General features: G+C 40.5%; 1 protein-coding gene across 5 annotated transcripts in view; it reads right to left on the reverse strand.

Annotated features, from left to right (window-relative positions):
• The window catches only part of PDE4D (phosphodiesterase 4D), an 821,955-nt gene that overhangs the window by 768,022 nt on the left and 39,805 nt on the right, over positions 1-14,128 (reverse strand). The window contains exon 1 of one of the 5 annotated variants that reach the window (XM_081943196.1): positions 3,525-3,543. The exons of the other annotated variants lie outside the window; for them this stretch is intronic. The gene's annotated coding sequence lies outside the window, so the exon portion shown is untranslated. Of the gene's footprint in view, positions 1-3,524; positions 3,544-14,128 lie in introns of those variants that run through there. 5 annotated transcript variants of the gene reach the window in all.

Consider the following 14,128-nt stretch of genomic DNA (forward strand, 5'->3'; position numbering starts at 1 on the left):
ACCTGCCTTCCTTTGAAGACTTATATACTGCCCAAGCCAAAAAGAGGGCTGTGAAAATACCTACAGACCCATCACATCCTGGACATAAACTATTTCAACTTCTTTCCTCAAGACGCTAAAGGGCATTGCACGTCAAAATAACTAAACACAAGGACAATTTTTCCTCCATGACATCACTTTGCTAAACAACTAATTCCCACAACACTGTCTTATGCCCTGGAATGTCAAATCATGTAGTAGGGCTGTATTACAATTATCCTTCTCATTTTTCCTTTAGCATCTTATGATTATAACTTTGTTGTTTGTATCTTATGATTTATGTTGATTGCTTTTATTTAGTATCCTATTATGATTTATGTTGATTGTTTAGTATCCTATGACTATCACTGAGTGTTATATCTTATGATTTACAATGTTGTATTTTATGATTATGATCAAGATCTACACTTGTTGCTTGCATGTACACCGACAACTTATACATCTGAGACAAATTCCATGTGTGTCCAATCACACTTGGACAATAAAGAATTCTACTCTGCTCTGCTCTATCAAAGCTAGTATTTATGCTGTACGCTGCCCAGAGACACTTCTTCAGATGGGCAACTATACAAATCAAATAAATAAATACGAACAATTTCAGTAAGTTATCATCTTTTCTAACATTAGATTCTAACATCTAACATTTTCTAACATGTACCATTCAGTTATGGTTTTGTTTGTCCATTATCTAAAAAAGCAATTTTATAGACATATTTTTCATGATTTGTAACATAAGGATTCTTCTGAGTATGTTCTTATATTCTGCTGCAAGTCATCCCATGAACTTGCTCTCTGATTATTACTGTACTGTAAAAGGGATGACTCACATAATATTTTTTTTGTCTGCAGACTTCAATCACACCAATAAAACAGAACAGTATTAAGTATACCAGGATCAGTTATCTAAGTAAACAGAAGAATGCATAGTGTCACCATTTTTATGCAAAGCCAGAATGGCCCTAGCATAACTTATATGAAGCAACTATTAGAAGCAGAGTTGACCCACACTAAAAGTTGAATGTTTCTTACCTAGCATCCTAAATGATTTGCTCCCCTAGGGTTAAAGGGAAGGTGTTTTCCTGGTGATATCAAATGTCAGCTGCTGCTCTAGTTGTTTTTTGTATGGGTGTGTTGGGAGATATCTCGGCTTTCAGGAACAACATGACTTGGGCTGTACTTAGCTAAGTGTTATAGTCCTAATAATCTCTCACGAAGAGTCCCACTTCTATGTTTTAAATTTTGAGCACTTTAAGATATTTCACCATAACCTACACAATGATCTGGACTATATTACAACGTTTTTACTGCCTGAAGTAGTAAAATAATTCTACAGAACATTTTTCCAACACATTTGAGAGCACAAAGTAGAAGAGGCCTTGTGGTAATGGTTCAATGTACTTTTTACAGTGCCTGTAATATTTTGCCACTACAGGCAGCCTCCTTAGTCATCTGGACCAACCTTTTGTCAATCTTGACATGGAAAACATATTCCTCAAGAAATCAACATTCACTTCCTTAACTCAGATTCATAGTCCTCCCTTCCCGAGAAATATGAATGAGATCAGAACAGGAACTAAAGAGATGACCAGTTTACTAATTTTGTGTAACCATTTAATCATTATGGTTTTAGGTTGGTTTCGGTGGGATAATATTTTTATTTGGCTGAAAAGTTTTGCTTTTTCCAGACAAGCCCATCCTGCCAGAGGAAGATACAGTTTTAGGGAGGTAAAATAGCATTTTGACTGTGCATGTTAGTTTGAACATTAGAATCTCGAAGTACATAAAAGTCTATATGTTAGTGTTGACAGCTCCATAAACTGATGGCTTGGCTCTTAGATCATCCTGCAATCTATGACAGCTGTGACAAAATCAGAACGAGCAAATCACAGCAGTACCCTCAAAAAATCAAGGCAAATGGTTCAGCACATCACTTCCAACAGAAGTGGATTATAATTCATTAAAGTTTCTTCCATAATAAATTCATCAGTATTTGATAATTTTTATTACAACAGATTAGCAAAATGCACCAGCTCATCCTTTAGATCAGGGATGTCAAATTTGTGGCCCGCGGTCCAGATGCATTATGCACTGGCCATGCCCATCCCCATTTTAGCAAAGGTGGGGGGGGGAAGTCATAATACGTCACATGATGACAATGTGATGTGAGTTTGACACCCCTGCTTTAGATGCTAATATATATCAGACATATTGTCTCAAATTACAAGAAAGAAGCAAGAATCTTCAAGTGGTTGGAATAGTATATGCCCGTGATGGTGAACCTATGGCACATGTGCCAGAGGTGGCACGCAGAGCCCTCTCTGCTGACGTGGGCTGTCACCCCAGGTCAGATCTTCATGGTGTTTCTATCTTGAGCTTCTGTTTCCCTGCAAATGATGAAACCGAAGCTCACAAAAGAAAAAGATCTTACCTCTTGCCACAACGCCAGTGATGGGATGCCTCCCTCCGGCCAGCGGGTCTTTGGGTCTCTGCTGTGCATACACACACATCCCTGCATGTCCATGCATTTGCGCATGCACATACGTTTCAATTTGGGCATGTGCATGCGCAGTTTGGGCACTCAGTGTCTAAAAGGTTTGCCATCACTAGTATATGCACTTGGAATAGAGTTGCTTTTTTTAAAAAAATCTTTGCACTGATTCACAGCAAATGCAGTACTGTTGGTATTCACAGCATACACTGTGGGTACCAGCCTTCTTAGCTGTCAGACTAAACCACAAAAGAGTTTATTCGTTTTGGCTTTAATGTGTTGAATGAACCGAACTGTTATGGTTTGTAAATAGAGGTTTATGCTTTAATACATTATGCAAATTCCTCCAATTGTGCTCAACAGATTGGACTGTTCAATTACTCAGGGCATCAAGTGAACCCAGATAATAAGCTAAACAAAAGTCACATGGTTCAGAACTTGAAAAAGTATATTTGTGACTTCTTCATTTTGATAGCAGACTAAGTTTCATCTTTGTTTCATCGAGGTTTTGTCTGTGACACAAACTGCGTTTAGAGGAGAATTAAGTGCATAGCAAAACTGTCTTTACTCTGTCCACTTGGCTCTGTATCTGTAGCTTTCTCATACAGACATAACTAAAACATATTCATGTTGTCTAATGATTTCAGAAATAGTTCTACAACAGAGGAAAAAGCAGGCTATAGGATAACACTTTCACCATACAATTCCAACCATATTGTCATTATTATTATTATCGAATCAACCCATGAGGCTTTGGACATTTCTAGATTTTATAAAGGGTTATTAAATTCACCTCTCAAAAGTATTGTCATTCTAAATCAGCTGATATTAACCTGTTAAAAAGTTGTCACAAAACAAAGCCCAATGTCCCTCTTCTGAAAGTTACATTCTCCAGATGTGCTGAACTACAATTCCTATACTTCCCAGCCAACATCCGAAAAATATCAAGTTGGGAACAGCTGGCTCAAGACAGTAACATAAAATACAGAATACATACCTCACAGTGTCTCACTGGCCGGCATAGCCTGGCAGTGCTTCAGTTCAAAATGTGACTGCTTTCGCGAAGTTCCTGACATTTAACAGTGTCAACATAAGACTGATACAACTTCTGCGCTGTACGTAAATGGGCAAGGATCCCAAGAGTCCAGTGAAGTAAAGTTACATTTTATCTTTGGATTATAGTCATGCAAATAGTATCCAGTTAGACAGGATAGAAAAGAAAGACAGAACTTGTTTGTGATTCAGGGTGAGAGAAGCGATTCTGTACTGCGTAGTGGTGGTGGGGAACTAGCTTCATTTTAAAACAGTGAAACATTTGATAGCACTAACTGCAATCAACCGAACTGAGAAATAAGGTAAAGCTTCTACTAGATACCAGAACAGAGCAAAATCAACACACGGGATTTTCTGTTATGCTTTTCATTGATGCACAAAAACAGATCTTTATATGGTCATCACGAGATGTTTTCAAACAGAAAGGGGACAAGAATTTATTTTTCAGAGAAGGACCTTCGATTAAAGAGGACTTTTAGAACTAGGCTAGATGATGGATGAAAATTTGGGAATCCAAGCCAAATATGCCTGGAAAGGCAAGGATGGATGAGAAAGTGCTTCAAAAACTGAGAATAGGACAACTTGCTGTAGCCAACTCACCCTGGCCAACTCACCACGGGACAATATAACAATTCTATTTAAAATTTTACATTAAATAAAAAATATTTTAACTTTTGCCATTCACATTTTATTCTGTCCCTCCTTTTGCGCTTTCTTTAATAGCAATAGCACTTAGCAATAGCAATAACAATACCTATAGCAATAGCATTTAGACTTACAGGTGAAACTCGAAAAATTAGAATATCGTGCAAAAGATCATTTATTTCAGTAATGCCAACTTAAAAAGTGAAACTAATATATGAGATAGACTCATTACATGCAAAGCAAGATAGTTCAAGCCGTGATTTGTCATAATTGTGATGATTATGGCTTACAGCTCATGAAAACCCCAAATCCACCATCTCAGAAAATTAGAATATTGTGAAAAGGTGCAATATTCTAGGCTCAAAGTGTCCCACTCTAATCAGCTAATTAAGCCATAACACTTGCAAAGGGTTCCTGAGCCTTTAAATGGTCTCAGTCTGGTTCAGTAGGAATCACAATCATGGGAAAGACTGCTAACCTGACAGTTGTGCAGAAAACCATCATTGACACCTTCCATAAGGAGGGAAAGCCTCAAAAGTCAATTGCAAAAGAAGTTGGATGTTCCCAAAGTACTGTATCAGAGCACATTAATAGAAAGATATGTGGAAGGGAAAAGTGTAGAAGAAAAAGGTGCACAAGCAGCAGGGATGACTGCAGCCTGGAGAGTATTTATTGTCAGGAAAAGGCCATTCAAAAGTGTCGGGGACTTTCACAAGGAGTGGACTGAGGCTGAGTCAATGCATCAAGAGCCACCACACACAGACGGATTCTGGACATGGGCTTCAAATGTCGTATTCCTCTTGTCAAGCCGCTCCTGAACAACAAATGACGTCAGAAGCGTCTTACCTGGGCTAAAGAAAAACAGACCTGGTCTGTTGCTCAGTGGTCCAAAGTCCTCTTTTCTGATGAGAGCAACTTTTGCATCTCATTTGGAAACCAAGGACCCAGATCATGGAGGAAGAATGGAGAGACACACACTACAAGATGCTTGAAGTCCAGTGTGAAGTTTCCACAGTCTGTGTTGATTTGGGAAGCCATGTCATCTGCTGATGTTGGTCTACTGTGCTTCATTAAGTCCAGGGTCAATGTAGCCGTCTACCAGGAGATTTTGGAGCACTTCATGCTTTCTTCCGCAGATGAGCTTTATGGGGATGCTGACTTCATTTTCCAGCAGGACTTGGCACCTGCCCACACTGCCAAAAGCACCAAAACCTGGTTCAATGACTGTGGGATTACTGTGCTTGATTGACCAACAAACTCACCTGACCTGAACTCCATAGAGAATCTATGGGGCATTGCCAAGAGAAAGATGAGAGACATGAGACCGAACAATGCAGAAGAGCTGAAGGCCGCTATTGAAGCATCCTGGTCTTCCATAACAACTCAGCAGTGCCACAGGCTGATAGCTTCAATGCCACGCCGCATTGAGGCAGTAATTGCTGCAAAAGGGGCCCAAACCAAGTACTGAGTACATATGCATGCTTAGACTTTTCAGAGGTCCGATATTGTTCTATGTACAATCCTTGTTTTATTGATTGCATGCAATATTCTAATTTTCTGAGATTGTGGATTTGGGGTTTTCATGAGCTGTACGCCATAATCATCACAATTATGACAAATCACGGCTTGAACTACCTTGCTTTGCATGTAATGAGTCTATCTCATATATTAGTTTCTCCCTTTAAGTTGCATTACTGAAATAAGTGAACTTTTGCACGATATTCTAATTTTTTGAGTTTCACCTGTAAATACAGAGGGACCTCGGGTCACGACCACAATTCATTCCACAACCTTGGTTGCAATCCAATTTGGTCGTGACCCGAATCTAATTTTCTCATTGGATTGTATGTAAATACGATCAATCAGTTCCAGACCCCAACGAACTATACATACATATGCCACAGACCTCACAATGTAATAGTAAAATGTAAACTCCCTTAATAACACAAATAGCTCCTCCTGCCTTCCTCTCGGCTGTCTTAGGAGCCCCAGCTCTCCTGGGGCAGGAAGGTAGGAGGGCTCGGACCTCACTGGCTGGCTTCTGCAGTGCTCCTCCTGCCTTCCTCTCTGCATGGAAGCCCTGGCGAGAAGAAGCGGCCCAACACACACCTTCCTTCCATGCTTCAAAGTCTAAGCTTCAAAGAGAACTGAGGGGAGGGGAGGCGGAGGGAGATCCTGGCTTCCAAGCTGCCGGGATTCCCAACTGCAGACCTTGCTTGGCTGTGTTCCCAAACCTCGCCACGCGCGCAAAACAACAGTAACAAAAAAGCTGCGATCGAGGTATCTGCAGCGCCACGTGGGTCTCCCGGGAAGGTAGGAGAGGGAGAGAGTGGCTGCTTGGCTGGGGAGAAAGCTACTTACAAAACAAGCTAGAAGCCAACGAGAACGAGATTAAAGGGTAACTTTAACATGTGGAATGGCAGACAGGTTTGTTCAGCAAATCAGAACTTTCTCTATGGCGCAGAAAGGGAAATCAGCTGCAGCCACATTTGATCACCACCATGTGTTCACAACCCGAGTCAAAAAAATTGCACATTTTTTGGTCGGAACTCGATTTGGTTGTGGTCTGAGCCGTTCGTGACCCGAGGTCCCATTGTACCATTTAACAGTGCTTTACAGCCCTCTCTAAGTGGTTTACAGAGTCAGCATATTGCCCCCAACAATCTGGGTCCTCATTTTATCCACCTCAAAAGGATGGAAGGCTGAGTCCACCTTGAGCCTGGTGAGATTCGATCTGCCCAACTGCTGGCAGCTGGTGATCAGCAGAAGTAGCCTGCAGTACTGCACTCTAACCACTGCGCCACAGCAGCTCTTTAATGATTCTATTTAATGATTACATTCCACCGTTTCTTTGATATTAGTGTAACTCTTGTCCTGCAACGAGTTATCCTGGGTCAAGATGGCCTTGGTGAGTTGTCCTGCAGCAAGATGGCCATGGTAAGTTGGGTTTGGCAAGTTAGCCGTGGTGAGTTGGCTGTGGCAATTTGGCGAGTTGACAGTGTTGAATTGTCCTAGACCCTCAAAAACTGCCCTCTTGTTCTCTTATGTTTAGCAACATAAGGAGGAATAGGTTTTTAAAAAGAACCAGTTTGGTCTAGTGGTTAAGACACCAAGTTTGAAAACTGGAGAGTATGAGTTCAAGTCCTGTGTTAGCCATTAATGCCAGCTGGACAACCCTGGTCCAATCATGTCCTCTCAGCACATCTCACCTCACAAAGTTTGTGGTTGTGGGGGAAATAGGAGGAGAACACAATACTAGGTGTGTTCGCTGCCTTAAGTTATTTGTAAAAATAATAAAGGTGGGATACTAATAAATAAATGAATATATAAACAAATAACGGGTAGGCATATTCTGCTACATCTGGCAACTAAAAGATAAAGTTGATTTGAGGGCTATAAGAGTTCTTTCTGCGATAACCTAAAGAAAGAAATCTATTAAGAGATAGTCTCCTGAAGGTAGGGATGAATCAATACATTTTGCTTTCTCCCTCATTTTTTTAATGTCTTAATTTGTTCCATTCTTCTTTATGAAAAAAAACATATTCAGTTGACATGGAGTTCTTAGCAAAAACAAACTTCATTTGCACCACCCAATCTAATTGGCATGACTACTCCCAGCAAGGACAGAAACTGGAGTTAACAGAAGGAACAGTCAGAAAAAAGAGCATTTTAAAAAGTAGAATACTAATCCAACACTATAAACCTGACTGAATATAAAGAACTAAATTCTTAAATATTACAGGGATGATAATTTATTACCAAACAGAACAGGCAAGAGATCAGCTACCTTGACTTTTTCATCGACAGAACAGCATTTTTTCATTGTTCCCATTAGATTTTTATCCCACATAGGTTGTATTTTCAGCACATTATTTATTCTACTGTTGGGGAATGGATCTTTGGATCATTGCAGTTTTATACATCTACTATATCAGTGTCATGCACTTCATAATCTCTGCAACTTTTTTCAAGACTTCAGTGAGATATTGCAAAGAATGTATGGCCACTGCATGAGTCCTCAAGAGTTTAGAGATGCTTAAATGTTTTTTTTAAAAAATCCTTATGGAGGGGGCAACTTGGACTCTGTTTCAGGATGCAATATATCCAGTAATATTCTTAGTCCTTGTTGGTGACCTTTCTATTGTATGGGCAGAGAGGAGGGGAAAGCAAGGGAACAATAATTTAGTTTCAAAAGTATTTCCATCTTTCTTCACATATATCTGCATTATCTTACCCATTTGTTAACCAAAATAATGAGGCTGTACAGGTAGTCCTCAAATTGTCAATGGAGATTCTCTGTCATACAGATCATGGTTGTCCCAAAGGTGCTTTTTCAAGAGGCAATTTCTTATTTTTCTTTGAAGTTCAGTTTGAGATGCAGACAATACAAACTTGTCCCCAACAGCCTGTGTTCAACATTGAAGGGACACATGCAGATAATATCCTGCAGAACTCACAGCTCCCCAACACAGTCCTTTCAGCAGTCCATGCCCATTTGCACTACTCAGGTAACCCTGAGGACACAGACAAACCTCCAAGTAGCCTCAACAATTCTCTAAAGGAATGCAAATGACCAGCTGTCTGCAAGGAATATAAATCCTTCCATTCCCCACCATCCAGTCAGAGCTGAAGAAGCTTCTTGGATGAGAAGCAAAACATCTTCAAAGAAAAAGATGATCCAGGTGCCTCTTTAAAAAGCACCTTTGGTATATTCCTCAAATTATAACCACAATTGGGACCAGAACTTCTGTTGCTATGTCACCGTGTCTCTTAAAGGAAACTCATATTGTTATAAAACAACAAGAAAATTATATCCGTTAGCTACAGCTTTTCTCAAGTTAGTGTCTAGTCCTGGAGCCCTTTATTTAAAACAATATGAACAAATGAGCTTGGAATAGTGAAAATAATCAGGGATAAGAAAAATCATTTTGCTGAGAAAAGATTGAAGGAAATGGACATGTTTAGCTTGGAGACAAGCAAAGCTATGTCTCCGCTTGTATCTAACCATGGCAAAAATATGTCTACGTCTGTCTATTGTGTCCTTCATTTCATCCATAGCCATTATTGACACAGGTTGAAAGCATCTTTATGCATACTAAAACAGATTTAAGTTACAGTACCAGTGTTAAGATAGGAGGCTCCTTGGACATTGTCCAAGGATAAATCTTGTTTGCCTTTGTCAATCATAAAGGGGAGACCAATGACAGGCATTGATTGTTGCAGGATGGATAGCCATGATACAACTGAATATAAGGGGGGGGGAACAAGCATGCACTTTCATCTGGGATTTGAAATGGGTAAGCAGGAATCCACAGGATGCAAACTGGATAAGCCAAAAGTAAATTGTTAAGAGATTATTGTCGGATACACAAACACTATCTTTCAGACTGATACACAAACATTATCTTTCAGACTGTTACAGATGAGGAAAATATCAACACGCTACATATCACATAACCGTAAGCTGAAGCCTTGCATTTGTTTTTCAAACAAAGGAGTGCTGGATCGCAGATACATATCAAAACAAAAAGGCATGACTCCAAACAGAATAAAGCAGAAGCTGTTTCCCCTTTGCAAGGGCCTTTTGTTGGGACGAAAAACAATTAAGCTGTAGCCCTGAAATAAATTTGAAGTTTGAAAAATGAAATGTAGGCTTGTTTTCAGAAAAGTAGCTGTCTTCTTTTTCATGGTGGGGGAAGACATGTAACTTCTCGAGTACAGGGAAGCTGCGAACCAAGACAGATGTCCTACTTTTCTAACACTTAAGTCATATGTAGTAGCTGGCCTCAACCTTTGACTGAGCCCCTTAGAACTATGAAGAAAAAAAATCTGCAAGCAAAGGCTCCATGGCCTTTCCTTGCATTCTCAAATCTGGTGCCTAAGGTAGGAAGACCCTGAACCAGCCGGTCAAGAGATAACAATTTATCTAGATCTCACTTGGAGCAAGGCCTATGAGGACAAGGCCTGTGAGGACAAAGAACTTGAACTATTCTGTCTGGAGGAAGCAAGACAAAGTAGAGACATGATGGCTGTGTTCATGTACATAAAACAAGGTCCAATTAAAGATGGTCAGGAAGCAGAGGTGGTTTCGGACTGGTTCGGATCGGTTCAGCTGAATAGGTAGTAACTCGGCTGGACACGTGACCGTACCGATTCTACCCTCAGTGAGTTGAGTTTCTGTTTTGCACATGCGCAGAACAATCTTCATTGAAAAAAATGTAATATTTTCCCCTTTTTTAATGTTGTGTGCATGCACAGAACCTTTTAAGTGCAAATGCACATGCGTGCATGTGTGCGAGCAGGAGCCCACCCCTTCCAGGAAGTATTTCCCGCTGCCATAGAAACTAAGACTAAAAATAAGTTGTAGTAACAAATTTCTTTTGAGTAGAAGAACAACCAGATTTGTACAACAATGGAATTAATCTACCTATAAGATTGTGGATTCTCTATCACTGGAGATGTTGAAGAGGTTGCTAGACATCTCTCAAACAATCTGTTTTCCGGCGCATTGCAAAGGGTTGGACATGATCCGTGTAGCTTTTCCAATTCTGCAGTTCTATGATTTTATGAAAGGGCCCTGAAAAGCTGGGCTACAGGACGTACTTCCAACTTTTGAGGCTGCTAGACATAATAAAAAATAAAAACTGCCATGCACAGACGGAATAAAGCATGAGAGAGAGAGTTACACAGTATAAAACAATTTGAAGACATCAAAGTAACTGTCAAATGAATAAATGTCTAATTTTGAGGTTCCCTTTGAGCTTGAGGTCTTGTACTTCCATAACAGCCACCTCCAAAAAGGTTCTGTCTGGAAGAGTCACTGGAACATTATCCTACAGTTTCTTCATTTTAAGATTATTAGCACTGTAAATAATTATAAGGAATCAAATAATACCCCAATTATCATACTCTTGTAACTTACCCACAAAATTATGGAAGATTCTCATTCTCCAGTACTGTATATTCCATCGTGTCAGCAATGCTTCACTATTTTTTTACTTTGGAAAGATTGATAATCTCAACCCTCTGCTACAAAACCTATGGATACGAATGTGGCATAGCAATATTTAAAATTCAGTGAGAGATATTCCGCCTCCCCAGGACTCCTTATCTCAGACGTCAGACTGATAATCCTTGAAAACAAGGATCAGCAAGAGCATTTTCATCATCAGACAGCCAAGGATCAGCAAGAGCCAAGCATCATCAAATGGCCAATCTAGAACTGTCAGAGGATTCAGCATCATTTTTTCAGAGGTGAAATGACGGCAAAGGTTTCTTATCAGACTGCATATATTAACTAGATAGGCAATGCAAACCTGCCTGAGCTGCATCTAGTGGTTGTTTTAAGGTTTTATTTCTAAACTAATGTTATGTCTCATATTTTCTTTCCAACTTTCCTTCTTATCCTCTCCCCCAACTTTCCACAAGAGCCATGCATGTGTTCTGATATGCTCACAAGATAGAAGGTCTTGAGCTATATAAATTGAAGTGATGATAAAATCTGTTACCCCTTCAACTTCTGTTGGTTTTACAGATCATTTGAATTGCCCACTTACATGTAATTTACATGCTGGATGTGTATAAATCAGTGAATAAAGAGGACCTTACTCTTTTTATTTGTATTCTCCATTTTTTTTCCCCTGGAGCAGCACGACGGCTCAGCGGTTAAGATGCTGAGCTTGTCGGCTAGAAAACTGGAAGCTCAGGTTTAAGAGCCGAGCTCCACGCTACAAGGGTGAGCTCCCATCCTTGCCCCAGCTCCTACCAACCTAGCAGTTCAAAAGCATGCAAATACAAGCAGACAAATAGGTCAGGGGTATCAAACTCGATTTTATTGAGGGCCACCTCAGGGTTGTGTTTGACCTCAGGGGGCCGGGTGGGCGTGGCCAACTTGACATCACTCATCGAGGCTCCATTTCTGGCTACAATGGCCTCCTGCCAGCCTCTGCCAGTGAAAAAGGAGTCCGGGAAGCCTGAGTATAGGAGGCCAACGTGGACGGAAACGGAGCCCAGGAGACCTGCGCGTGGTCCTCCTGAGCTCCGTTTTTGCTGGCAGAGGCACCATGGCCCGGTCCTTTGCTGTTTCCAGGGTAGGCCCACAGGCCACATCTAAGCACCCTGGGGGCCGTATCTGTCCCACAGACCTTGAGTTTGACACCTTTGAAATAGGTTCTTCAATGGGAAGGTAACGGCGCTCTGTTATGTCATGCTGGCCACATGACCGCGGAAATGTCTTTGGACAATACTGGCTCAATGGCCTTGAAAGAGAGATAAACAGCGCCCCTAGAGTCGGCAGTAACTAGCGGAGTAAAATCTGCAGGGACTCCTTTACCTTTTACCTGAATTGTTTCTAAACATTAAATTAACTCCCACCCACCCCGCTTTTTTTTAACTTTTGCATTGATACTTTTGCAGCAACGTGTCTAAGCCACAACCAATATTATATTGGAATTTCTTATCACTATATCTCTATAAGCTATCATGAATCAAGGAGCGGGTTCAAAGTAATTTAATAGGATTCAAAATGGGCATAGGAATGGGTGTTTTATGATCTCTTCAGTTTAGCTGAAGAAATAGTATTATTATGAGAAAATAAAACAGTTGCAGCCTCAGGAAACGATAAGGCATTAGCTAAACATGTAGTTACTTCCAATCCTGGCTTTTCACATAAAATCAGGAAAGAGGGCCTTGTCAAATTAATGAAAATAATCCATTCAAAGAGAAGCAATTAAATCACAAATTGGGAAACAATATGTTTTCAATCCTATCTGTATTTAATAAAATCATAACCATCCAGTATTGCCCATCATTGCTAGAGATTATTGGAGCTGAAGTTCAACACATCTGACTTCATGAAACATTTTACAACTATAAATCAACATAAATGCCCTGATTTTACTAGCCACAGAACAACGGGTACAAATTATTCTGCATTTAGGAGAAATAAAACATTATTATCCGTTGAAAATCTTTATAAAGGTAAAGGTTCTCCTCGCACATATGTGTTAGTCGTTCCTGACTCTAGGGAGAGGTGCTCATCTCCGTTTCAAAGCCATGTAGCTGGCATGACTAAACACCAAAGGCGGACGGAACACTGTTACTGGAACATCTGAGTTCCAGGTGTAGTTATAAAAGAATAGGGGAGGAAGTAATACGAGCTAAGCCTCCATCGATTAACATGTCTTAAGTAAAAATGACAAAGCTAATTACAGGTGGGAGGCTGGGGATGGGCCTATCACGCGCACAATGGGCAAATTGATTAATGGTGTGTGTGTGTGTGTGTGTGAGTGTGAGTGTGAGTGTGTGTGTGTGTGTAAGCATGTGCATGTGCCTCCCGTCAATCAGCTGGTCTTTCGGTCTCTGCCGCACATGTGTCAGGGGTGAGGCATGTGTCGGTGGGCGCATGCATACACGGGGGGCAGGGCACATGTGCGGGGGCTGCATGCGCATTGCATTTTGGGGATTCAGGCACACATACGTGCATTTGCGCGCACGCTTTGGGCATTCAATCCCGAAAAAGTTAACTATCACTGCTTTAGAACCTTCTTTGTGAAGGTGGAGAAGGCTCTAAAGCATATAAAAGTATATAAAGTATATACTTCTGTGAATATAGAGAACAACACAATTGGGGAGGAAACATTAGTTTAGCTAGGCCAGAAGAGAAAATTTGGAATCTGCTAGTCTGTACTGTATAAATCTGTAGGGGTGGCAGGAGCAGGAGGAGAATATTGTTAAAACAGTCAAAATGACTGTCATGACTACGCACAAAGTTTTAATATAAAACTGGGGTGTGACTTTGATCACATTATCACAATTGCTTTCTTGACAAGTTCAAAATTAAAACGATGACCCAACTCATGGTCAATGACAGGTGTAAGTTACAGCAACAGGGTCTAGATTTTG

This window comes from Natrix helvetica (assembly GCF_964273705.1).
Source record: "Natrix helvetica genome assembly, chromosome: 2".
In the NCBI taxonomy this organism is placed as follows: Eukaryota; Metazoa; Chordata; class Lepidosauria; order Squamata; family Natricidae; genus Natrix; species Natrix helvetica.